At 38.3% G+C, this 24,991-nt stretch overlaps 1 long non-coding RNA gene across 1 annotated transcript; it reads left to right on the top strand.

Annotated features, from left to right (window-relative positions):
- Positions 1-883: 883 nt before the first annotated feature.
- LOC309843866 lies at positions 884-24,454 on the top strand. Its single transcript, XR_014300386.1, has 4 exons — positions 884-1,591; positions 3,265-3,360; positions 15,177-15,250; positions 24,260-24,454. It is a non-coding gene; the product is annotated as an uncharacterized lncRNA (long non-coding RNA).
- Positions 24,455-24,991: the final 537 nt, after the last annotated feature.

The raw sequence follows: 24,991 nt of genomic DNA, 5'->3' as shown, positions 1-24,991 counted from the left end.
GGCTCTGTGGGGCTAGCCGCTGATCAATTAGGGAGAAAATGTAAATATCGCGGCTCCCCCCACCTTCTTCCTAGGGAAGGGGCGGGGATCCACAGGGGTAAAGTCTTAGCGAGAAAATGAGATGCCCCTGATCATATTCCGGAATTTATCTGTATTTTTAAAAAGATGTTAGGGACCTAGAGAGGGTTCATAAGGCCAAAACCCTATTGTGTAAATATTGGCTTAAGTGTTTGTTTCACGCACAGCTTCCACACCCACTGAACCGCCCTATAAAATTTTTACCCTTGACCACAAGGATAATCGGGAGAAAACAAGGATCGTGCCAGCTCGACGCTAAGGGAAAATGGGTACTTCACGAGTAGAACAGGCCAGCATCCTGCATCTACTTGAACAGACTCTTACAGTTACCTTGGGGTATCATTCTCACCACAAGCAAACGCTAGCCAAAGTTATTTTTTCTTTTTCTTTTCTTTTCTTTTCTTTTCTTTTTTTTTAAAGCTGACCTATAAACAAGCAGTGTGTCCCTTGCTTGTCCGGCTGGCAGCAAGGACCCTACGAATATGACGTTTGTCATTTGGTGTAGTGCTGTCTTATTTATCCCCTCTCTCCATTCCTGGCCGTTTTGGGGTTTCCATGCCCTCTCCACGCCGGAGACCGTCCTTTGCCTCCAGCTCTCAGACACTGCGGGATGCTCGCGGCGAAACGCAGCAGTGGAAGTGCTGGGCATGCTCGGTGGCCCGACCCACTGGGCGGCGAGGAGCGCGCCTGGGCCTAAAGCGGGGGTTGGGGGCGGGGGCTGTTTCTTGGGGAAGCCTGCTGATTGGTAGGCCTGTCTGTCTTTCAAACCTTGCATTGCAGGAGGGGAGGTGGGGACAGAGGGTGAGGGTACCAAGGTAGGTTGCGAAGCGTAGTAAAAAAAAAATAAAAGAACCATAGGCGCCATTCAGTGGCGTATGATACGTGAATTGGGGGACCCGGCATCTGCGGAAGTCCGGGAGCTTCTCATTTCTCCTCTTACCTTCAGGCTCCCCAACATCATGCGGGCTCATCTAAACCTGGTTAATCTATAATTTGTGTACACACTGTTGAATTGAGAGCCCGCCCTTCTCTCCCTCTGACAGCTTGGTGATGAGGGCACACGTGCCCACTACAGCAAAGCTATAAATAGATTTTGGAGCTGGTAACGAGGCGGTAACAACAGGGGCCGAGCTGCTGGGAGCATAGCTTGCTTAATGGGGAGCATGGGAGGGGGATGTGAAGCCAGGAAGACTGAAGTTAGTAGTAAAGTGTAATTGTGTGGGGTTTTACCCTTGGCAAGAAAAAAGTAAGATAAAAAGGTTGTTTTTTTAGTAACGACGTAATCTAAGGCCAAAGGGCTTTTTACAGGTTTGATGGTTAGCGCTGGTTGAGTGGAGGATATTTCACATAGTGCATAGACTTTAACTTTTCAAATGACCTTCCTCCCCCCACCTGCCCCCCAAACCTAAAGGGAATATACCTGTATAGAAACCAAATATTCGTTGCTAAAAGGAGCAGAAGGCAGGAAGATCAATTTAATTTGCAAATGTTCTGTAATAACCTTCACAGAAAGGTTTGTATTTTAATCATATAAAACAAATTATTACATAATATAAAAATCTTTTTAAAAACTATGTCTCAGTGGGAAAGGGTTTCTGCCCTAAAAATTCAATTTCAGGGCTAACATGTTCTATAGAAATCATGCAATAAGTCAGATTGCTGCGACAAATTCTGTTCAGACCAGCGCATTTCAGGGGAGGGTAATTGCTGATCATGGAATGTTACTGCCATTTCTTCCTACTTTCTTTTTTTTAAAGATTTTATTTATTTATTTATTTGACAGAGAGAGATCACAAGTAGACAGAGAGGCAGGCAGAGAGAGAGGAGGAAGCAGGCTCCCCGCTGAGCAGAGAGCCCGATGTGGGACTCGATCTCAGGACCCTGAGATCATGACCTGAGCCGAAGGCAGTGGCTTAACCCACTGAGCCACCCAGGCGCCCCTCTTCCTACTTTCTGATGTTTTACTACCAACGTTAAAAATGGTTGGTATTTACTCTAATTATACTATAGTAAGTTAATTTGTTCTTCACTTTTTTTATTAATGGGTTGAGATAACTCTGGAAACGCACATATGGTTCATATAAGATACAGACTAGAAAGAGATGCTTTTGTGGAATCTGAAGTAGTTTGGAGCAGGTACAAGTATTATCCTGTCACCGAACGCTAAATTAGTCTTGTGGCATACTGTAACGAAATACGCTGTATGAAACATTAAGTCGTAGCTGAAAATTCACAGAAACCAAAAAGCAACCTATTACCAAATATATTGCTCAATGCTGCCATCTATAGGCTAGAGATTATTTGTGTAATAGACTAACGTGCATCTTAAAACTGAAACAACTGAAATGGCTCATCAGAACACTGGGACAGTTATGTTGATATTCACAAATAAAGTTATGATTCTAGGAAGTAAAGCCTAGTATGCCATGGATTCACTATTGGGCAATATGTCTACAATTATCTTTGAAGTGAAAAAATTGATCTATGTGTAATGCTATCAGGGACATACACAAACTTTATAAATTATTACATATATCCTTAAAGTGATCTCTAACTAGAAACTTATTTTGGTTATTAATTAATATGTTGTAAGTTAAACATTTTATATTTTGTCAACAGAGAAGTATAAGTTACTGTCAAAAATAACAGAAATTAGATTTGAATTGGCTGAAGGCACAATTAAGCATTTAACAATTAGAAAGTATTTCCTATATCAAAACATGTTCTACTTAGGATAAATAGCTTGTACCTTGCAGAGCTGCTTATATATTGTCATCTGTAAAAAAAAAAATGGCAAATTAGAATGATTATTGAAGGGAAATAAAAACTTGCCAATTTTCCCATTGTAATATCTATTTTTTATTTTAAGATAGCTTCATAGTAACAAAAATTTGAATGCCTACTCTGCAAGGTGATATGAAATATATAAAAAAGATTCTTATAGTTTTCATGAGATATTAAGAGATACAAAATAACGATGAATGATACCCAATATAGTGTGTGTGTGTGTGTGTGTGTGTGTGTGTGTATGTTAAAGGTCAGATACCGGGTATTTACCGAGAGCAGGTGGAGATCATGGTGGATGAAATAACTAAAGAAATCTTTGTGAGGGAGAGAAAGTTTAAGCTTGAACTTGAAGGGTGGCTCTCACTTAGGTAAGTGATAGGCAATTTTTTCCTCATTCAGGTGCTGTGCAGTACCTCCTTTACCAGGCATGAAGCTGGGCACTGAAGATTTAGATTCCTGACATATGATCTTGCCCACAGGAAGCTTGCAGTGAAGGTGAGAAACAAATGAGTGAGTACAGAGCACTATGATCTCTCTTTTAAAAAGTAGGCACAGCACAAATGAGATCCAATAACAACCTATCACCTTTTGATTTAAAAGTCATCGATTACAAACAATATGATTTGGGAGCCCCTCCCTTAATAACCTTGTTCTCTCGCTCCCTCTGTTTTAGATTTATTTACATATTTTAGAGAGAGAGAGTTCGCTCCCTCTTTTTTAGATTTATTTATATATTTTAGAGAGAGAGAGTTCGCAAATGGGAGAAGGGGCAGAGGAAGAGAAATCTCAAGCAGACTCCCTGCAGAACATGGAGCCCAACTGAGGGCTCGATTCTATAGATTCTACAACTCATGAGATCATAGCCTGAGCTGCTGAAACCAAGAGTCCACTGCTTACCTGACTGAGCCCCCCAAGTGCCGCAACCTTGTACTCTCTTGTAATTAAAATCTCTCCTCCTTTCAGATTAAAAAAAAAAGTGAAGTTGGGAAATTGAAAGTGATCTAGAAAGACGCATTGGGCTGGGAAATCTGCTAGATGAAGGCTTCCTAAACCTGAGAATGTTGTTAAAGCACGGGTTCTGATTCAGAAGGTCAAGGGCAGGCTGCTGTCCTACATTTCTGACCCATTCCCAGGGATACTCATTCTGCCTGTATGTGTGGGCACCACCTTTTCTTTAGCACAGTTTCGGATAACTAATAATTGGTCGAAAGGCATGAGAATATGCTGCTGGGAAATGCAAGCCGAGTACTTGCATTTCAGTATTCCAGACATTCCAAGAGAACAACAGCAATAAAGATTCTACTTAACTGAAGCGCTATTGCATTGGGCCTTCTCTCTTTTCATTCACAGGTATCAAATCTTTCTGACAAGTGTGAAGAGTTATTGTCTCTCTTAAACACTTGTGTGAGTGTCTTCCAAAGTGTGATTAAAAATGTAGAGTTCTGGCTACATCCAAGTCCTACAAAACCAAAATCTTTTAGAGAATGCTGAACCCCCACCATCTGCATTTTATTTATTTATTTTTTTTCACCATCTGCATTTTAAGCAGCATTCCAAGAGACTCTTATTCACACTAAATTTTAAGAATCAGTGGCTTAGGTACAAAGGAAAATGTTTAATTAAATATCTTGGGAACAGGTGAATGCACAGCCCTAGCCAGTAAACAAAAGTCTTTATCTGTGGGCTATTTACTGTATCTGGGGGGGAGCGGGCAGTGACCCAGGCCTGGTACGTCTCTTGAGTCTTTGAGAAAAATCAGTTACAAGCAGTCAGCCAGTGAGAATCCAGTCCTGCTCTGATTTTTATTTCATCCTCCCTCTATCCTAGAGAACTCAGAGAAAATCAACACACTGAGAACAAACACAGGATTTTAGAAAGGTGCTAACACCCACAACAGACTATTTTAAACCTTTTGCTTTTTTCGGTATAAACAAAGCATCAAATAAACAGATGACTGAGGTTAGAAGAGAGGGAGAAAGTGAAAACTCTATGTCACTATTTAATTCTTCGATTTTGGAAATTTTGTTGATGGGTGGTTTTTTTTTTTTTTTTAGGTTAGTCCCTCATCACACCTATCTAAAGGACTTGCTTTGTCTTTTTAAAAATTTTATTGATTTAATATATTTTCATTTTCTATATTCTTTTGTAAGAACTGGAGGTTTGCCGATTTGTCATCTTAGATAATGCTACCAAGTCTTTTGGTCACTTAATCCAAGGAAGGAATCCCCAGCTGTTTCTTGTATTCAAAGAGACATCTGTTCTATCTAGAAAAGCATGTGCCTAGAAAGATTTGTAGACTTTACAACACCTCTTGTTGGTTCCCCCCATTGTGCATCTTAAAGTTGTCTTTTTGGTACAGTGTGCTTAGTCTAAAATTTGATAACCAAAAAATGTCTTCAAAATAATTCTGCAACTTTACTTGTTTTTTAATAAGAACGTCCATAATGATGAAGTTGTAATGCCTTCTATTGAGTAGTCAGGACCTGGAGGTAAAATATTGGTTTTCCTGACAAAGAATCCCCAGGACTCCCAAGACCCCTCGCTTTTCTCCCACCACCCCCCACAATGGGAAGATTAATAATCACATCTTTTATTTCTTTTCTCCTTTTCCTTCTCCTTCTTCTTCTTCTTCTTGAAGTAACTCTTCAAACTGGGGCTGGCTTATGATTGCAAGTTCCTTAATAACAAAAACCGGGGATGCCTGGGTAGCTCAGCTGATTAAGCGTCTGCCTTCGGCTCAGGTCATGATCACCGAGGTCCTGGGATGGAGCCTGGTGTTGGGCTCCCCATTCAGTGAGGAGTCTGCTTCTCCCCCTAACCCCAACTAGCTCTCTCTCACTCTCTCTCATATAAATAAAATCTTAAAACAAAAACAAAAACAGAACCCAACTGATTAGAAGTTTAGGAACATGTGTGGATTAGGAACATGTGGGGTTGATTTGAACTCAAGACGTGTAATTATATCAGTAGCTCTGGTGTTGCCTGGTGCGGTTCTACATGTGGACAGAGGGTCACCCACATCAGAGTCACCACGGCGCTTGTTGAATGTGCCACTCTTTCTATCCCACCCCTGGCTCTACTAAATTGGGTGCTCTCTAGGTTAATGTGCACTTCCCCTATTGAGTTTTTAAAGATTTTTTAAAATTTATTCATTTTAGAGAGATACAGAGACAGAGCAATCGCAAGCAGGGGAGGAGCAGAGGGAGGGGGACAAGCAGACTCCCCGTGGAGCTGGGAGCCTGACATGGAACACAACCCCAAGACCTGGAGATCATGACTGGAGGGGAAGGCAGGTGCCCAAATGGCTGAGCCACCCAGGTGCCCCTCCCCCATTGAGTTTTATGTGTGCTAAGATTTGAAAACCACTCGTCAGCCTAAATCTAAAACCATATATTTTAAATGAAAATATTATATGAAATACACAAGAACTAATTTTTGGTCAATAGTTTTATTCTGAAATATTCTACTGCAGTGACTTAAAAACTTTTTTTTTTTGTAAAAATTTCATTATTTATTAGAGTGAGTGAGAGAGAGGAGAGAGGGAGAGAGAAACCTAAGTAAACTCTAGGGTGAGAACAGAGCCCGACATGGGGCTTGATCCCACAACCTTAAGATCAGGATCTGAGCGGAAATCGAGTTGGCTGCCTAACGGGCTGCACCATCCAGGTGCCCCATGACTTAGAAACTCCATGACACCTGGTAAAAAATATTTGCAAACACATTGTACATCAAGCCCTGTACATATGCAGGCAAGTGCCTGAAATACAACCTACCCTTGTGTCTTGCAGTGCACTCAAATCTTTTTACTCTTCCCTCTCTCTTTCTCATGCTCTTCTTCCTTTAATGCTTGCTAGGACCCACTAAATGAGTTTCCTAGCACATGAAGGTGTCGCTATCTGCAGTTGTCTCACTATATGAGTGTTTCTGAATTCCAAAGCAACCATCACTTCTAGTTCCTTCGCTGTGCTATCAAGTCTCTTAAGGAAGAAATGCATATCTTACTTCCAATGGATTCTAGTTCATTTAAATTTATACTATTTTTAGTACGAACCAGATATGATTTTTCCACTACCTTTTTTCTTAAGCTGAAGCCACTCTGTCCCTGCTAAGCCATGAACTCTGCTACACTCGAATTTTCCATGCACCTTAACAATAGAAATCTAAATACAGGTGAAAGGCGAATTGAGAACACAGTGTAATTCAGTTACTATTTTCTTGAAGATTACAGGCATTTATTATCATGCCCCCATTTTATTCTCTTGTAATATTGAGTGAATGCCATTTACCTTGCCCTGTGTATAAAGCATTTGGGGGAGAAAGGTGAAGTAGACATAAGTGCATGTAAAATATATTCCTGTAATTTTATATTTTATTTACCACCAGTTTTGGATTGAGGCTACATAGGAAAGGGACTCTCCTTTTTTTGTTGTTGTTGTAAAGGAGATATATTTGAAAATAAATTACTTATTAGTAATTAAAAATTACTTTCATTGACACAAGTTTCATTAAACTAGTTAAAATGTTAAATGTCATTTTCTAACCAATTTACCAAGCATAAATTTCTCCCAAGTCCTAGGAAATTCAGTTTTTAAGGGCTAATTCTCGTTCATTTACTCAACAAATATTTATTGAACATTTACTATTTGTCAGTTGCTATTATAAGAGCTTGAGACACAGCACAAAGCAGATAGGTATCTGCTCTCAGTAAGGGAAGACAAAGGGCAATAAAACTAAACATCTTAAATGATCAGAACATCTAGTATGTCAGAAGGTGATAAGTGCTATGACAGAAAGAAAACAATAAGTCAAGATTAGGAGGTTTGGGAGTGCTGGTAGAGGGTTGCTATTATAAGTAGGTGATCCATCCAGGTACATCTCATTCAAGAATTAACATTGAGATCCAGAGGAGAGACCTAATAGCCAACTGGAAAATGGTGAAGTGTTTATGCAGAGGAAATAGCCAGTGCAAAGGGCCCAAATTAGGAACATGCTTGGCACATTCAAGGAAATGGTGAGGAAGGAGGAGTTGTTGAGGCCAAGTGGGGGAGGGGAGACTAGGAAGAAGAGAGATTGAAGATAGCACAGTAGATAAAATCAGAGAAGATCATGTGGGTCATTTTAAGGACTTTGGTTTTTACGCCGAATGAGATGGAAGCAGCTGAAAGGATGTTTCACAGAGCATTGGGAGAATCTGACTTATATTCCAAAGACCCATTGTGGCAGTTCTGTTGGGAACAGACTGTCAGGGGAGAAGAGACAGTAGTGAAGGCAGAGGTGGAGAGAACTGTTAACAGGCTACTGCAGAAATCTAATCAAGAGGTGGAGATCCAGCTGGCAGTGGAGACGGGGAAGAAGTGGTCAATTCTGAGTTTATTTTGAAGGTGGAGTAAGTAGGATTTGCAGGTAGTTTGGATGTGACATGAGAGAAAATTGTTTTTTGATCTGTGCAACCAGAAAGTTTAAGTTTCCATCAGCTGAGGTCGTGTGTCAGTTTTCTATTGGTGAATTAACGAATCACTCCAAAGGAAGTCTCTTAAAATGTCAGCTGCTTCATTATGCTCAAGGATTCTGTGGGTCAGGAATTCAGCCAGGGCACTATGAGGATGGCTGTCTATGTTCCATCATGTCTAGGACCCTGAATGGGATGACGTGAATAGTTGGGGGCAATTTGAACGGTTGGAGCCTGGAATCGTCTGCAAGTGTCTTCACTCCTATGTCGGGCACCTCGATTAGGAGGACTGAAAGTCTGGGTCATTCAGAAGCCTTACACCTGACCTCAATATGTGGCTAGCGCTTCTCTTGGCATGAAGGCTAAATTCCAAAAGGATCAAGGCTGCAGATGGAGCACCCCAAGAGCAAACATGCAAAGGGGGGTGTTCCAAGAGAACCAGGCAGAAGTTGTGTAGCCTTTTATGACCTCATCTCAGAAATCATAGAGCTTCACTTCTATATGTACTTGGTTGGTAGAAGCAGTCACCAACCCCTGCCAGATTAAAGGGGAAGGAACCTGGACCATATTTCTTCCTGGGAGGAATAACAAAGAATTGTGGCCATTTTTTTAAAGTACCACAGATTGAATGACTGTGAGTAAACAGGTACAGGGATGATGGGAAGATTAGGAAGATTCAGTTCCTGATTGAAGAGAATGTTGATTTTCAGATGCTTGTTGAACCCTTAAGTGAAGATATCAAGCAAGCATTTGTATATATAAAGTTGTTGTTGAAAAGGCTGACCTGGGCAGAAGATGGAAATATGAGGGTTGTCAGCATATGTGGAATTGAAAGCTTTTGATACTGGACAAGACCACCAAGAGACAGAAAGTAGAGAATAGAATAGCATAGAGGAACCAGCAAAGGAGACTTAGAGTGACTACTGAGGTTCTCTTCAAGGAGAAGGGAAAGTACTGTACCAGCAAGAAGAAGATCAACTATTGAGTCAATTGCTGCTGCTGATCCAGTCATAGGAAACCTCAGAATGTGCACAGGCTTCACCCTTATTGTGTTTGTGTTATATGTGAGACCAAGCAGCATGATCCCAGGTGCACACAAAATGCTTGGGATATGATTTGATTCTTCAGGGAAATCACTAGCATTCAACCCATTCCTCACATGAATATAGCACAGTAAATGTGTATAGAAAAATCTGTAGGGCTTACCTGGATAATTATGGCAACACATTTTATATTTCCTAAATAACTCTAACTTGAAATATTTCCATAGGATAAAGGTATTGAAGTATATTTGTTTGATGTTATATTAAATAATTCTTACCAAGGCTTTCACCTTCTTATCTCTGACACCTAGACTTCTAGACATATCTTAAAATTCAGACAGAAGGAGGTAAGGGAGGGTGGGAAGAGAAGGAGAGAGAGTCATAGAAAAAATTTCCAAGAGTATATGCCTTAATTTTTTTTTACCAAACATTTAAATAATATTTTTAGATGAAAGCTTATTTCTAGAAACTTACTTCTAGATTAACCAAATTTTACTGATTAAAAAAAATTTCCCAAATAAATGATAACTCTTCCCTTTATCTTGAATTACTATTAAAGATCAATGGAAAGTAATACAGTACATCCAAAAAGCAAATATAATGCTGGCACTTAATTTTAAGCTGGAAAAATAATAAATAAAATCTTATGTAAAATAAATCAATGCCAACAATATAATTATGTGAGATAAAAATGACTGTGTCATTGATAGGCACACAATCTACCAGAGTAGAAACCATACCTCTTAGAATCTTTATAGAACTACAGAACAGACTTAAACACAGCTTTGTGAATTATGAGACTTTATTATTATTTTAGTTCTGCAGTTTTCCCACCCTAATATAAAAGTGAAAATAAAGAGAATCCATATAATTTGTTATATGTCCAGTGTGAGTGACAGTTTAACTATCCTGCCTCTACCCAGTGATGACTGTCTGATTCCCCCACGTGCCCGTGCTTGTGCTGACATTTGTACACACACTTCCCACAAAACTGCTTGCTCTTTTTGTTTGGCCAAGGTTGATCATGGTTTCGTTGTTGGTTACTGAGAGTATTTAAAATTAATAAAAATATTTTCTTTTCTCTCTCAACAGCTTCCTCACTTTCTCTATTCCCTTTTCCTCCTCCTATCACATTTCAACTAAATCTAAAACAGTGCACTATGTGGAGTTCAGGACCACGGAGAGCGTGACCCAAAGGGCGTTTCCAAAATATCCTAGTCATGTAGGTGGGGGAAGAGATGATTCTGGAATTGTTGCTGGACATCTTTCACTTAAAGGACATTATTATAAAGAATAACAGTAACATTCCAACTCCTTGATGTTTAGGAGGAATGATTTTTCTGGACATTCTACCAGTGCTTTCTAAACTTCTCGTTTGAATTCCGTCTAAGGAGAAGATTCCAAAAGTATGGATAGCCAGAGATTCCAGAGATTGCCAGTGCAAAACATCTTTTGAAGTTGTGTGTTTACTTTGCTACCTTTTCTCCTTTCTGACAGTTGTGAGACCCACCAGCTTACCACTGAAGAAAATTGAATTATACAGAGATTGACAGAGTTGTAATTGAATAGTTAGAGCCATGTGTACAAGCTCTGGTCCTAGGTCTCTAGAACTGCTCTAGAACCTGCAGCTCATCCTTTAATTCTGTGAACCACTCAGAATTCATTCAATCATTATCCTCCCCTCTCTTTTAATTTTCCTTAATCTAGTTTCACTTGAGTTTTCTTACTTGAAACTGGACATGACCTACTAACACAGATAGGTAAGATTATATTTAGAACAAATATAATTTTAGGCTAGAAACAAATAAGATTGTAGTCAAGGAGGTAGGAATGCAGCTTGGGTTATTCTGGGATAGTGAGAAAATTGGCTTAAGAATATTGAATGTTTTATAAGGAATGTATTTAAATAGCTTCTTTATACTAAACTGAGTAGGAGTATGAATTCTTTCAGCCTCTTCAGAAGGCAGTTGAACAAGGGCTATACAAATTTCAAATGCATATAACATTTGACCCAGCAATTCCACTTCTAGAAATGAATTCTAAAAAATAAACATATAAGGATATTCATCTAAATGCTCTTCTATCATAGAAAATAACTGAAAACAACATACATGTCCATCAGTTGAAAATTTGTTAAATCTACATATTGAATTACTACACTGTCATTGAAGATAATTCAGTAGATCTGTAGATTACATTATGGAATAATCCTTGCAGGAAAAAAAATGGTAAGACACAAACTAAAATAAATGCTATCATTTTTTTTTTTAAGAGCACATGTGTATTTTCATACAGAAAAATTCTAGAAGGGCAAATAAGAAATCATAGCATGGTTTTCTCTGGAAGAAAGACTTTTTATCCCGTATTCAAGCAATCTAAGATTGTTTGCTTGTCTTTGCAACAACATTCACATATTACTACTTGAATTAAATTACTATCAGTAAATACAACAAGGTAGAACAATGAAAATTTTAATGATATATAATGATTATCGCTTGCTTAGGAATTTCTATGTAGACATTGTTTTAAGCTCATTAATATATTATCTCAATTGATCCTCACAGCAACCTTCTGAAGAGGAAAACATTTCCTCAAATTGTACTACTGGAGGTAATCAGGCTACTGGAACTCTAAGAGTCATCATGCCATGATTCCAAACTCTGGCTCCAAAGCCCTTGTGTTTCTCCTTTTTGCCAACCTGAACTGCCTCTGACTTTGTTGTTGTACCCCTGGGGACTTATTTCTGTGGATAAAAACTAAATCTCCAAAGCACCTGTGTGGCTCAGTGGGTTAAGCAGTTGCCCTCCACTCAAGTTGTGATCCTGGGGTCCTAGGATCAAGCCCCACATTGGGCTTCCCTGCTCAGCAAGGAGTCTGCTTCTCCCTCTCCCCATCCTCTTGCTCATATTCTCTCTTTCTGTCAAATAAATAAATATAATATCTTTAAAAACACACACACACACACACACTAAATCTCCCTGCAGCCTACCAAGGATATCCAATCAAGATTTTCTTTGAAATGGCTAATAAAACGAATCACTAAATAAACTTTCCCTTCTGTACCAGGTGCTTAGATGTGGTGTAGAGATTTTCTTAAACTGACAGCCAAGGTATACACCACCTCATGAATTTTATTAGGGAGCAAAATTATGATAATGGTTTCTCTCTCCAGCACTGGAAGACATTCAGTTGTTTAATTGGGATAATGATAAAGTTGAAATTTCATATTGACTAGATCACTCTTGTAGTTTTGAAGGAGGGATTTAGAAGAGAGGAGATTGGAGGCACAGATGTAGTTGACATGGAAATTTGTTGGGTATCTACCCAGCATTGTGTTTCTCCATCTTTTATCAAGAGCACCCTTATATTCCATGGGTCAATTCACAGAAAGATTATTAGTTGAGATCTCAGATCTGGACTGCCTTGGGTCAACTGACACTGCCACTTACCATCACTGTAAATGTTGACAATTAATTCAATTTCTCTCATGTATCAGTAACATGGAAATAAAATAGTATTTCACTGAATCAGTATGATGGTTTAAGCAGATAGAGCTTATGAATGCACAGTAAATATTAGTCATCATCACCACTGTTATTGTTGTCCTCAATCATGTGTTTTGAATGGGATTAGTCCCACCACTCCTCATCTCCACCCAACTGTCAGTCCCCACTGCATTGCAGGACAGAGTCTACCAAGAGTGGCAAGGATCACAGAAATCCCATCCTTCAAGAAGGGAGGGACAACACTTTGTCAGTTTGACACTCTTAACTTATTTTATTTTTCTTAAATATCACCAGACACATTGTAGTCTTATTTATTCTCAAAAAGTAGAGAATGTATGGTTTGTTCACTGCTATCTTTAGGTGAGCAATAAAGAAAGGTGGCTGAAGAAAGCATTTCTGCCAGGGGACTATATGAACAATGGTGGAAAAGTCATGAAGAAACATGGGCATTCCATGTGGACTGGAGTAGGGGGAACATGTGGCTGGTCTATCAATGAAATCATGCATGGAAAGTATTTAGCACCCAGTAACCGTCATGATAGCCATGATAAGAAGTGGCAAATACAAAATCTTTGAGAAGCGTGTTCTCTTCATTTGAGAATCATTCAGGACATCTAGTGCCATGTTCTTGTTGTATACTCACCTATAGAACAGAATGCCATCACGTAACCTTAAGGCCCAAACAGATGACTGTGAATGCAAACAGAAGAGTTTGGGCTTGTTTCACTCATAAAGAAGAGCACTGGGTATGAGAAACAGGCAAAGAGACATGAGCAGATCCAGGGAATAGAAATGGGCAAGGGTAGCCTAATTAGGAGTCCATTTCAACAGACCTAATGAGATAATGCAGTTCAGGGTTAGATCTGTGATGGTAGAAATGAAGAGGAAGGAACAGATACCAAAAAAAAAAAAAAAAAAAAAAACAGAGGTAGAGACAATGAGTTTTGAAAACAGATTGGATGTCTGAGAAAATTGTGAGAGACGTCAAAGCTGACTGGAATTTTAATCCCCAGTGACTGGGAGGCTGGTGGGACATTTGTTTTTTCCCTCAGAGATAAAAGATTCTATTACTCATAGAAAAAACAGGAGCCAGAAGTTAGCAGGTTTGCACCAGTTTCCTATACCCACCCCCAAGTCCACCGGGGAACACAGGAGTTTGAGATGGATGCTGCACATAAGGGATGGGGGGCAGGTTGGGACAGGAAAGAAGCCCAGGCCCCCAGCCCAGCAAGCAGCCAACAAACCACCCTCCCGTCCTTGCTGTCCCCCAGAGTGGGCAGTTAGGGCAGTCAGGCTGTATGTCCCTTGATCCCATAGTTGCTTTTGTGACTAGCTACAGAAACTGCTCAGCATCAGCAATTGGAGAAGCCTGCTGCAGGCTGACCACTCAGAATTTTCTAAGACTTCTTCCTGCCAGTGGTTGATGCCCCTTTCAACACCATTCTATTAAAGTGCATGCATTGGATTACTTGTTAGGTATAACTGGCTTGAATTTTTTTTCTTTTCTTGCCCCAAACTCAACCACATTAATTTTTTTCTTCCTATAATCCTTATTCATGAACTCTAATTGTTAGTTATTTTGAGGGCATTGGCTATCTTCATGTAATTTCCCATCAGTAATTATGTGATGAGTTAATTTTTGTGATGGGCATGGTTGAAATTTTATTTTCTAATTTCTAAAATCACATTTCATCATGAACAATTTCCTAGAATCTGCCTTCTAGAATCCCACTTCTCATCCAGTTTGGGGAGTCTCTTTTCTTTCTTTCCTTTTTAAAAAATATTTTATTTATTTATTTATTTTGACAGAGAGGGAGGGTACAAGGAGGGGGAAGTGGCAGAGGGAGAGGGAGAAGCAGGCTCCCCACTGAGCAGGGAGCCCAATGCAGGGCTCAGTCGCAGGACCCCAGGGTCATGACCTGAGCTGAAGGCAATTGCTTAACCGCCTGAGCCACCCAGGTGCCCCAGGATTCTCTTTTCTAAAATAAATATCCATATAACAGATAATACAGTTACTATATATTTCATCTAAGCTTTAAAAATGCATTGGATATTTTACTTTTTAATTCCTCTAGGTAACACGGAACTCTTTTGAAAATATGTATATTGTATTAATAGAAGCGCATCAAGGTCGACTGAGTCCAAGTCCATGAACTTTACCTACATAACAGAAAGCAAAAGTAAAAATTAGAACTTGCAATATCTACTCCACTTCATTAACTCTAGTTGAAGTTATTTCCACTAAGCGTGTTCCATGGAAGAAAAAGCTCATTTGAAGACTTGTCACTCTATGTGTGCCTCTTTCTATTCCAGGTGCTCAACAAATGGAAGCCCGAGTTCTCCATAAGTTCTTTAGAGGATAATTTTCAGGATTCTGGCAACCAAAGGTTAATTTTTATGTCTCTCTACATTATATTCACAGTTTCTTCAGACATTAAAATAAAAGGTCAATCCTTTGGGGGTGAGGGGAATAGAAAATAAAAGTGGCTATTTATAGCACAAGTTCTTTTTATAAATTGCCCCTGCTCTGTGTCTCTAGTTTGTGAGTGGATGCTGATGGCTTATCTATTAGTGTGCAGGTGGGGTGGCCTATGTCAATGCATCTGGCTTCAGCTAGGAGGTGAATTTGATAACATTATGCTGACTTGCAGGCTACAAAGCCTCTGCTGAAGGGTCATCACATCTGGTGCATGATTTTATGTCTGTAGCTAACCTTCTTTTCACCTTCTTGCCCGCGGACTTCTTAACTTAGTATTTCGAAAGATATTATACAGGGCTATCTTGCTGACTTAGAGGAGGCAGTGACAAATTTAATGTTACTTCACCTCTGTAGGGGTGAATTCAAGACCCATCACTGTGTCTGGGGCCCTAATAGCGTATTTGAATATTCTGATCTACTGCAAGGCTGGTTGCGTTAACTAGAATAGCATGAAAATGATGGAAAAAGACAAGCTGTGCAAGAAATTATCAGTTTATCTTCTGAAGAAGGTCACCTTGGAGGCCAAAAATTTCTTTTGTCTAACAATGCGTGGAATGGTTTAAGAAGCAGCTTATTTCTAGTCTAAGCTAAGCGATGAGTAGTCTCTTAACTGTGCCCCGTACCCGGGCTCTCTTGTCAACAGGGTACGAATACCACAGAGCAAACACGGGTCTAATGATTTTTCCTGATCTCAATGTTTTTAAAAGACAACTTGCATTTTGGTTTATTTTTCACTGAAACAACATAACAATTCACATTTCAATTGTGGTTTTCTCTAGACACACTAAAATGTGTAGTTCATTGAACGTGTCAGTCTATGGGCATTTTCTGCATCTAATGTTTCCAGTGTCTAAAATGGTGTGATTCTAACATTTTCATGATACTATTTTTGTCCTGGGTAAGAGTGCCTAATGAGTCATATAGTCCTATAATGTGTTTATTTCCTGAATTTAAGAACAGGTGAGATCCAAAGTCATAATTTTTGGCAATGGGCTCATTTGGTCAATGTCATCTAATAATTTTCTGAGAGCTAAAATTTAGTCAAATTACTGGCTTGCCTAAAATGCCTAGTGGGTTAAAGTAAACGATTGCTTGGTTCATCAGAGGTAGCATGCTTAGTTGACAGTGTTCTAATTAATACATTATAATAGTCAATCAAAAATTACTTACTGGGCACCGATCAGGTATATTACACTGATACTCATTAGAGAGCCAAGAGGAAATTACCCACTAAGACATTAGCTAAATGAAGACATATACTGAGGAAGCTAATGAGGTAGACATTTGTCATTACGAAGTATCAATTTGTAATATTGGAATTGGATGACCCAAAAGCACAGACATGTTCTGGATCACCCAACCAAGCAGGGATCCAAAGGATCCAAAATTTAATCCTCTTTACATCAGAGCTGTCTCTGCCTGGGAGAATAGAGAAGATAGAGTCATGCCGGCTGGCAGGGAAGTGACCACACGGCCTGCATATTCTTTAAGTGGGGAAACTCCATTAATGGCTGCTCGAATTATCTGGGGACTGAGGTGCTTGCACAAAGTCAGATTTGCAGGAGCCACCTGAGACCTAATTAATGTAAATCCGCATGTGCATTTTAAATAAGCTCTTTAGTTAATTCCAGAGGATGTGGTGTATAGTTCATGTATCAAGAAACACACAGTATGATTTCCTATGGATTGCTAAGCCTACACCATCTTTCCTGTTTGCTTTGGTAAAATATAACTCAAGTGCATTTTTAATTTTATATAAAGGCTAGTAAAGAAATAAAAAGACTCAGAACCATGAGCTCACTTTCAGGTATTATTCCTACTACTATTTGCCTTATTCCCTTAAATCAGAGGTGGCAACCCGGTAGCTTGTTCACCAGATGTGGTCCAGGGTGGTTTTGTAAATTGGCCCAAATAACATTTTTTAAAATTAATTGTCAACATTAAACATTAGAAGATGATCCATTAAAATTTGAAATTCTAATTTCTCTTTAAAAATCTAATGATCTGAGCCCCGATTCCCAAATGGCCTCAGTCAGCCAAAATGGAAAAGCAGCTGCCCCATCTAGAGATGGCCGGTTTGCCGTAGTCCCCTGGCTCCAGATCATCTTCCTGACACCATGGCCAAGTGTCAGGTACCATTTGTCACCACGATGTGTCAGGCTCTTTCCTCCACCCAGCCCGCTTGACTCCGTATCACCTGCCTACCTCCTCCGGGCACTGGAGTTTGTGACCTCTGTCTGAAGAGTACTTCAAAACCAATTGCTTTTGAGCAGTATTTGATGATGAAGACAGATATTCCACATTCCGACTTGTTCTAGTGCATTCCCCTGGGATGGCCAGGCTCTGCTCCAGGGCAGAATCTGGGCTAATTCATTTAAAGATTGCCCATTAATCAAAAGAAGGTCTAATCTAACTCAAGTCTTTCTAAGAGGCTGCACAATTTGCCACATCTAATTGATGTGCATATTTTATTTTGTGAATATTTTTTTATAGCCAAAAGAAAGATACTGCTTATAGAGACTGTTGTTTTATAGGAAACACAGTTGGTGACAATAGTTGACCAAAAAATAAATAATTTTAAAAACTACTCTTAAAAACTCCCCTTAAATCAATCACATGTGGTTAAAAGCCCAAGAATATTCAGTAAGCAACCTGTCTTATATTTCTTCCATAAAAATATAGTTAAAATATGTCCTATTATTTCTCAGTAGGGACTTCAAAATTAAGCATTATGTTGCCTTTCCCCAAGATTAATTATAACCTGGCACTGGAAAAATCAGCCTTTCCTTCACTATTTTTTGTCCCTTAATTATGTGCACTGAAAATGAGTCTCAAGAAAATTCAAGGTAAAAACCTGTTAATAAAATACCAAGTCAAAGTTTAAGTAAGAAAACTACTTAAGCTGTTATTTTTTTGCCTGCAAATCAGGTCCCCCTTGTAGCTGGGGCAAGTGAAGGTTTGTGGATGAACTCATGGTGTTTAGGTGCTTTAAGTTTAGGTGTTTAAGTTTGGGTGCTAAGCCTCTCACTTCTGTCTCTGTGAACTTGTACTAGTCATTTTGTTTAGGAACTCTGTGTTCATAAAATGAGAGAATAGTCCTACTTCAGAGACTTATTAGAAGGAGAAATGAAGTTTGATGAGTAAAGTGCATGGCACAGTTTCAATAAATGATTTAATCTGATTTAATCAGTGATTTAATCAGTGATTCTTTTTCTGATACTGCCTAAACAGTATTTCCCCCAAAAAGAAACTAGTCAATCCTTGTTTCAAGTTTTCTCTTAAGGAGCTTTGTTCACTCCACAAAAGGAAAGGTGAATGAATATATTATCTATGATACAGCATTGTTCAGGCTAAGAGCTAGTCATTATCACCTAGGCTCATGCTGATTCATCCGTTTCTCACAGGCATATTCGAAAGAAGTCCACAGAGAGGTAAATATATGTTTTAAAAATTAATTTTTAATTTTTGAAAGTTAGATCAGAAAAGCTATTAACACAGACCGGAAAAGGAGTTGCTGGAAAGTTAGCTGTTGTTCCAAAGAACAGTGTTGAAGAAATGGGACCTGTTAACTGGTCCAGAAAGGCGGGCACCCACATCCCCAGCCTCAGTCAGAACTTTTCTGCTCTTCATCTAGGCTTTCCTTCCTCAAAGCAGAAAACTGAATATGAATTATGCCTCAGTTAATTTTTTTTGAATCCTTAACTCTGTGCTAGTCACTGAGCTGTACATTTCACATGCCTTATTTCTGTCAGCCCTGGAAGGAAGTTTTGCCCCAAGTAAGAGGTTAGTACTTTGTTTATATATTTTTATTTTTTGTTCCTCTATGACTTACAGGTTCTCAATAGACACAAATGTTTTAAATTTATGTTGCTTTATTTTTTGAGTTATACATTATTCTGTAACTTAGATTTCTTTGTGCAGCGCTTTAACTGCCTCTCATCAAAACACAAGACATATATATTAAGTAATTGAGAGTTGTACTAAGTATATTGAATGCTTCTTGGTTCTATTTTCTTCATTCTAAAATATAGCAAAACTGTATGTTTTATTTCTTTTACTTTACTATCAAAGTTTTAGTTAAACTCGTGTAAGTTTTTAAAATTTGAAAATTACGGTGATTTTTTTCATCTACATCTTAAAACTTTCCTTTGGCTCAGCAGCTTTTACTTTTAGTCACATTTTTTAAAAAAGATTTTATTTATTTATGTGACAGACAGAGATCACAAGTAGGCAGAGAGGCAGGCAGAGAGAGAGGAGGAAGCAGGCTCCCTGTTAAGCAGAAAGCCCGTTGCAGGGCTCAATCCCAGGAACCTGGGATCACAAGCTGAGCTGAAGGCAGAGGCTTAATCCACTGAGCCACTCAGATGCCCCGCTTTTAGTCACATTTTATATTTTTTGGCTTCTTTGACTTTTTTTGGTGTTTTTTGCATGCTATTTATTTTTTCCCTTCCTCTACATCTTAGAATCTTAAAATACTTAAGCTGAAAGAGAACTTAGAAATAACTTCATGTGATTTGCTCCTCTTACAGTGGAGAAAATGAAGATTCTGAGGGTCTGAACAGCTAACTCAAGACCCCAAAGCAGGAAATCATATTCTGTGCCCTTTCCAATTTTCAATACTTTCTTGCTCATTCTAAGTTAGAAACATTAGAAATAAAAACCTGGGGGTACTTGGGTGGCTAAGTTGGTTGATTGTCTGACTCTTGGTTTCTGTTCAGGTCATGACCTCAGGGTCATCAGATGAGAGCTGCACATCCGGCTGCACGTTCAGTTTGGAGTCTGTTTAAGGCTCTCTCTCTCTCTCCCCTCTATCCCTCCCCCTCCTCAAATAAATAAATAAATCTTGAAAAAATTTTAAAAAAGAAACAAAAACCTGTATCAGGCCTTCAAATAGCTTTAAAGGACTACCACAGCATGTTGGACTCATCCCCACCCCATCCTTGATATCTTGTTCCTTATGGATTATATTACAGTAATTCAAACAATTAATTTTAAGGTTCTGGGCTATTAGTCAAATGAATTAAATTTTGTTGGACTGTTTGTTCTTTTGTGCACATGCAGAAAGAAGCACTTACAAGTCATGTTGCAGTTCAGCCCAAAGGGTCAATTTGCATTTTGTTTTTTTTTTTTAAATCCAGGTTGTGCTCTACATAATACTTAAATGTATGGTCTAGAATAGAATGGATATCAACACTTCTTCACAACTGGGCCTCATGGCAGTTGGATGTTTGCAATGTAAAATGAATAGAATAGTGTGCTAGACTGACCCTGGAAATTTAAGATTAATAACCTTTTTCTTAGAAAGCAAATCTTGTTCTAGGAAATGCATACAGAAGCAAAGGAGGATCCTGTCTGCAATTTACATTAAAACAATTGAGAAAAATTGTGTATGCACATATATTAATATATTAAATTGATTTATATATGAAGACAGAAGAGAGAAACAAATGTTAATACTTAGGACATTTTGTGAATATACAGAAATTCTCTGTACTATTTTTCCAACTTTTCTGTAAAGTTTGCAATTATTTCAAAATAAAAAATAATTGGCAGCATAAAACCCTGTATAATCTGACATCCACTTAAAGACTGGCATGCTTATAATTTAAGAAAAACAAACAATTACCTATAAAAAAACCTTTTCTGCTTACATATAGTTAATGTTCTCAGACAAATGACAGTCTTTACTTATGTGGTTAGTGCTCAAAAACACATATCCCCAGGGAAGAAATGCTTTGATTGGAAATCAGTTGTGTTAAATTAAAACACAAAAAGACAAATCTAAATGATGTGAAGCAGAGCTCTCTGTCATTATAGGTGATACTGAGAACTCCTCCCACCCCGTGCTCTGCCCCTGGTTTCTATTTTTCCTGCCTATTGTAATAAATGGGGTAGAACCTTAGCAATAATTTTTTAAGTTTTTCAACCATGTCTTTGGTCTACCTGATATCCCTCTGTGTATAGTTCCTCTCCAAGGCAATACCCAAGACTCCATGTACTGGGGGACAGGTTGACCCACCAACTTTTCACTGACATTCATTCTTTTCTAAGTGCTCCCTCAACAGTGCTCCATTTTCAACATGTTATGTTTGAGTGTGGTTGGAAAGGCCTTTTCAAAATGATTTTCATTGTTAGTAAGCAGTGGCAGAGGTACAGCTATGTATGTGTACATGGGTGTGGGCAAGCTTGTGTATGTCCAGGGTAAGTCCTAAAATGACTTGGGCTACAGGCCAACAGGAAGTTGGCCTAAATACCTGAGTCACCTACTACTGTTATGATCATAGCCTCATTTCCCGTTTTTTGATGTGAATTCCTTTTTGGACATTTTTTTTTTTTTTTTTTTTTTTTTTTTTGCCCCTAGCAAGAAAATTAACAGCTCTTCCTTTTCTAAGAATTTGTTATCTAAATTAGTTTTTCATAAAGCACATGTTCAGTATTCATGATACATTCTGCCAGATTTGAGGAGATATGATTTAGGGGGTCTCCTGTGAGGTCCCAGATGGCATGTAGTAGAAAATATGATTTGGCAGATAGGAGTCAACCATTCATTGCTGTCATGGAAGCATCAGAATTATAGCTGATATAAAAATAAAAGGGGCATTTGCAATGTAAAAGAAAAATACTGTCAAAAATAATTATTAAAATAAATTATTTAGGATTTATTATTTGAAAGAAACAGGAACTTTCAAACAATATTCTCCTATTACTCTGTAAACATAAAAATATTGGGGCATCTGTAAGCCCAATTTAATTTTTAGATAATAATCATAATGAATGAAAACAAGATTAAGATTCATCCAAAACAATAGAAAAACTACTTTTCAAAGTAGAAAAATATGGTAAATTGAAAGAAAAATAATCATTCAAAATAATTTTGAAATGGATAATGAATGGTTGTTATTTCCATTTTTAATAGTTTGGATAATTAATAAAACAATGAAAACTTTTAAGCATGTATAGAAATAAAAATAAAATTACCTCTTACATAGATGATTTTGCATCTAATGACGCACAGTACTAGATATTTAATATTTAGAAGTAGAAATAATAGAAAGTTTGAGCCATCATTCCCTCTACTCATTAGGTATATAAGACTTGATAAATTACTTGGACTCTCTAACCCTCTGCTTCCTCATTTTATTATTATTATATTCTAAGATTTTTATTCATTCATTTGACAGACAGAGATCACAAGTAGGCAGAGAGGCAGGCAGAGAGAGAGGAAGGGAAGCAGGCTCCCCGCTGAGCAGAGAGCCCAATGTGGGACTCGATCCCAGGACCCTGGGATCATGACCTGATCCGAAGGCAGAGGCTTAACCTGCTGAGCCATCCAGGTGCCCCTATTATTTTTATTTTTTAAAGATTTATTTACTTATTTTAGAGGAAGAGAGAGAGCGTGCAGCATTGGGGGGAAAGGCTAGGGAAAAGGGAGAGAATCTCAAGCAGATTCCCCAGAGTGTGGAACCTCACATGGTGTTGACCTCAGAGCCCTGAGATCATGACCTGACCTGAAACCAAGAGTGGGACACTCAACTTACTGAGCCACCTATGCACTCCTCTTCATTTTTAAAAGAGAGGTGAGGTGTTGAGACACTCAACAAATCATAGCTAATAGTAGTTATGACAGTGAACATGCTTTGTGTATTTGTGTACTTTGATAAGACCTCAAAATGCACTAACTTACATAACAAGTGGAGGTCATAGTGCTGATAAAAGTGAGATTTTGTAGGATGTTAGAGGATTAATAAAACAATTTTACAGTTTCCCAAAATAATATTGAGTTGTAGGAAATAAAATCTGTATCTCAAAGTCTTAGCAGGAGTAGGTCAAGCACTGAGTTAAAATTCAGAGTATCTCTCTCTTTTTTTTTAAATTTATTTATTAGAGAGAGAAAGAAGGAGAGTGGGGAGGAATGAGCTGAGAGGAGAGGGACAAGCAGACTCCATGCTGCTGCTGGGCCGGACATGGGGCTCAATCCCACGACTCAGAGATCATTATTTCAGCCAAAACCAGAGTCCGATGCTCAACTACTCAACCAGCTACCCAGGTGCCCCAAAGTTCAGGGTATCTTGAAATAGTCAGGCTAAAGGAGCTTTAAAAAGTACTCAGCCACCAGCTCTTCCACTGAAGCACTATCATTCCTGGTGGTGAGATGATGATGGCCTCCAACCATTCCAGATCTCCTAGGAGTCTAAGACCCAAGACAGAAACTTTAACTAACAGATTGCGTGTTATATTCCTGTCCTCTGGTGGTTACTGGAGTAGGGACAAGCAAATTTAGGTTTATTTATCTTCTATGGGGGGGGGAGGGTAATTACTTCTTAGACAAAAATTTAGACAATACATGAGAAGGGAATGATGTTTTATTGGTTTAATGCCCCAATATAAGAAATAAAATAGTCTGTTTATGGTATGATTGGAAATCAGGAAGTGGCTGATCTAGGAGCAGGAGTTTAAGCATTAAATTGTAAGTTTTAAAATACCTGCAGAGCAACATGAATTATTTTGTGTTACCACAGCTCTTCTCAGTTATAGTAGACTGAGAGTCGATTCGTGAAAATTTATATATAATTATAATAATATCCATAATAATGTCAGGATAGTTAACCATCACAGGTCTACTGCAAGTCCACTCTTATTTGTGGTTTTATTATCCCTTACTACCACCAGAATTTTCTCATTGGCTGTAGAATAAACTCAATCATGATCCTTAATTCTACATTCTTCCTTTAAGCCAATAAATAACAATTTGAAGTCTAAAGCACGTGTTTCCATATACTCAAAGACAAGATCATTATAAGAATTTCTAAAACATGTTAATTACATATTTATTATTAATAGTATTTTTTTAGGCGATAGTGGTTTTTTTTAAGTCTTTTAAGTAAGATTTAATATTCTCTATCTTACATCCATGCAGATGACATGATTCTTTATATGGAAAACCCAAAAAACTCCACCCCCAAACTACTAGAACTCATACAACAATTCAGCATCGTGGCTGGACACAAAGTCAATGTACAGAAATCAGTGGCTTTCTTATACACTAACAATGAAAATACAGAAAGGGAAATTAGACAATCGATTCCATTTACTATAGCACCAAGAACCATAAGATACCTGGGAATAAACCTAACCAAAGAGGTAAAGGATCTGTACTCGAGGAATTACAGAACACTCGTGAAAGAAATTGAAGAAGACATAAAAAGATGGAAGACCATTCCATGCTCTTGGATTGGAAGAATAAACATTGTTAAAATGTCTATACTGCCTAGAGCAATCTATACTTTTAATGCTATTCCGATCAAAATTCCACCAGTATTCTTCAAAGAGCTGGAGCAAATAATCCTAAAATTTGTATGGAATCAGAAGAGATGAGACCCCTGAATCGCTAAGGAAATGTAGAAAAAGAAAAATAAAATGGGGGGGCATCACGTTACCTGATTTCAAGCTTTATTACAAAGCTGTGATCACCAAGACAGCATGGTACTGGCATAAAAACAGACACATAGACCAGTGGAACAGAGTAGAGAGCCCAGATATGGACCCTCAACTCTATGGTCAAATAATCTTTGACAAAACAGGAAAAAATATACAGTGGAAAAAAGACAGTCTCTTCAATAAATGGTGCTGGGAAAACTGGGCAGCTATA

This window comes from Mustela nivalis, assembly GCF_964662115.1.
Source record: "Mustela nivalis genome assembly, chromosome: 11".
NCBI classification, from domain to species: Eukaryota; Metazoa; Chordata; class Mammalia; order Carnivora; family Mustelidae; genus Mustela; species Mustela nivalis.
Note: the sequence above shows the minus strand (reverse complement) of the source record. Positions and strands in the feature narration are given on the sequence as shown.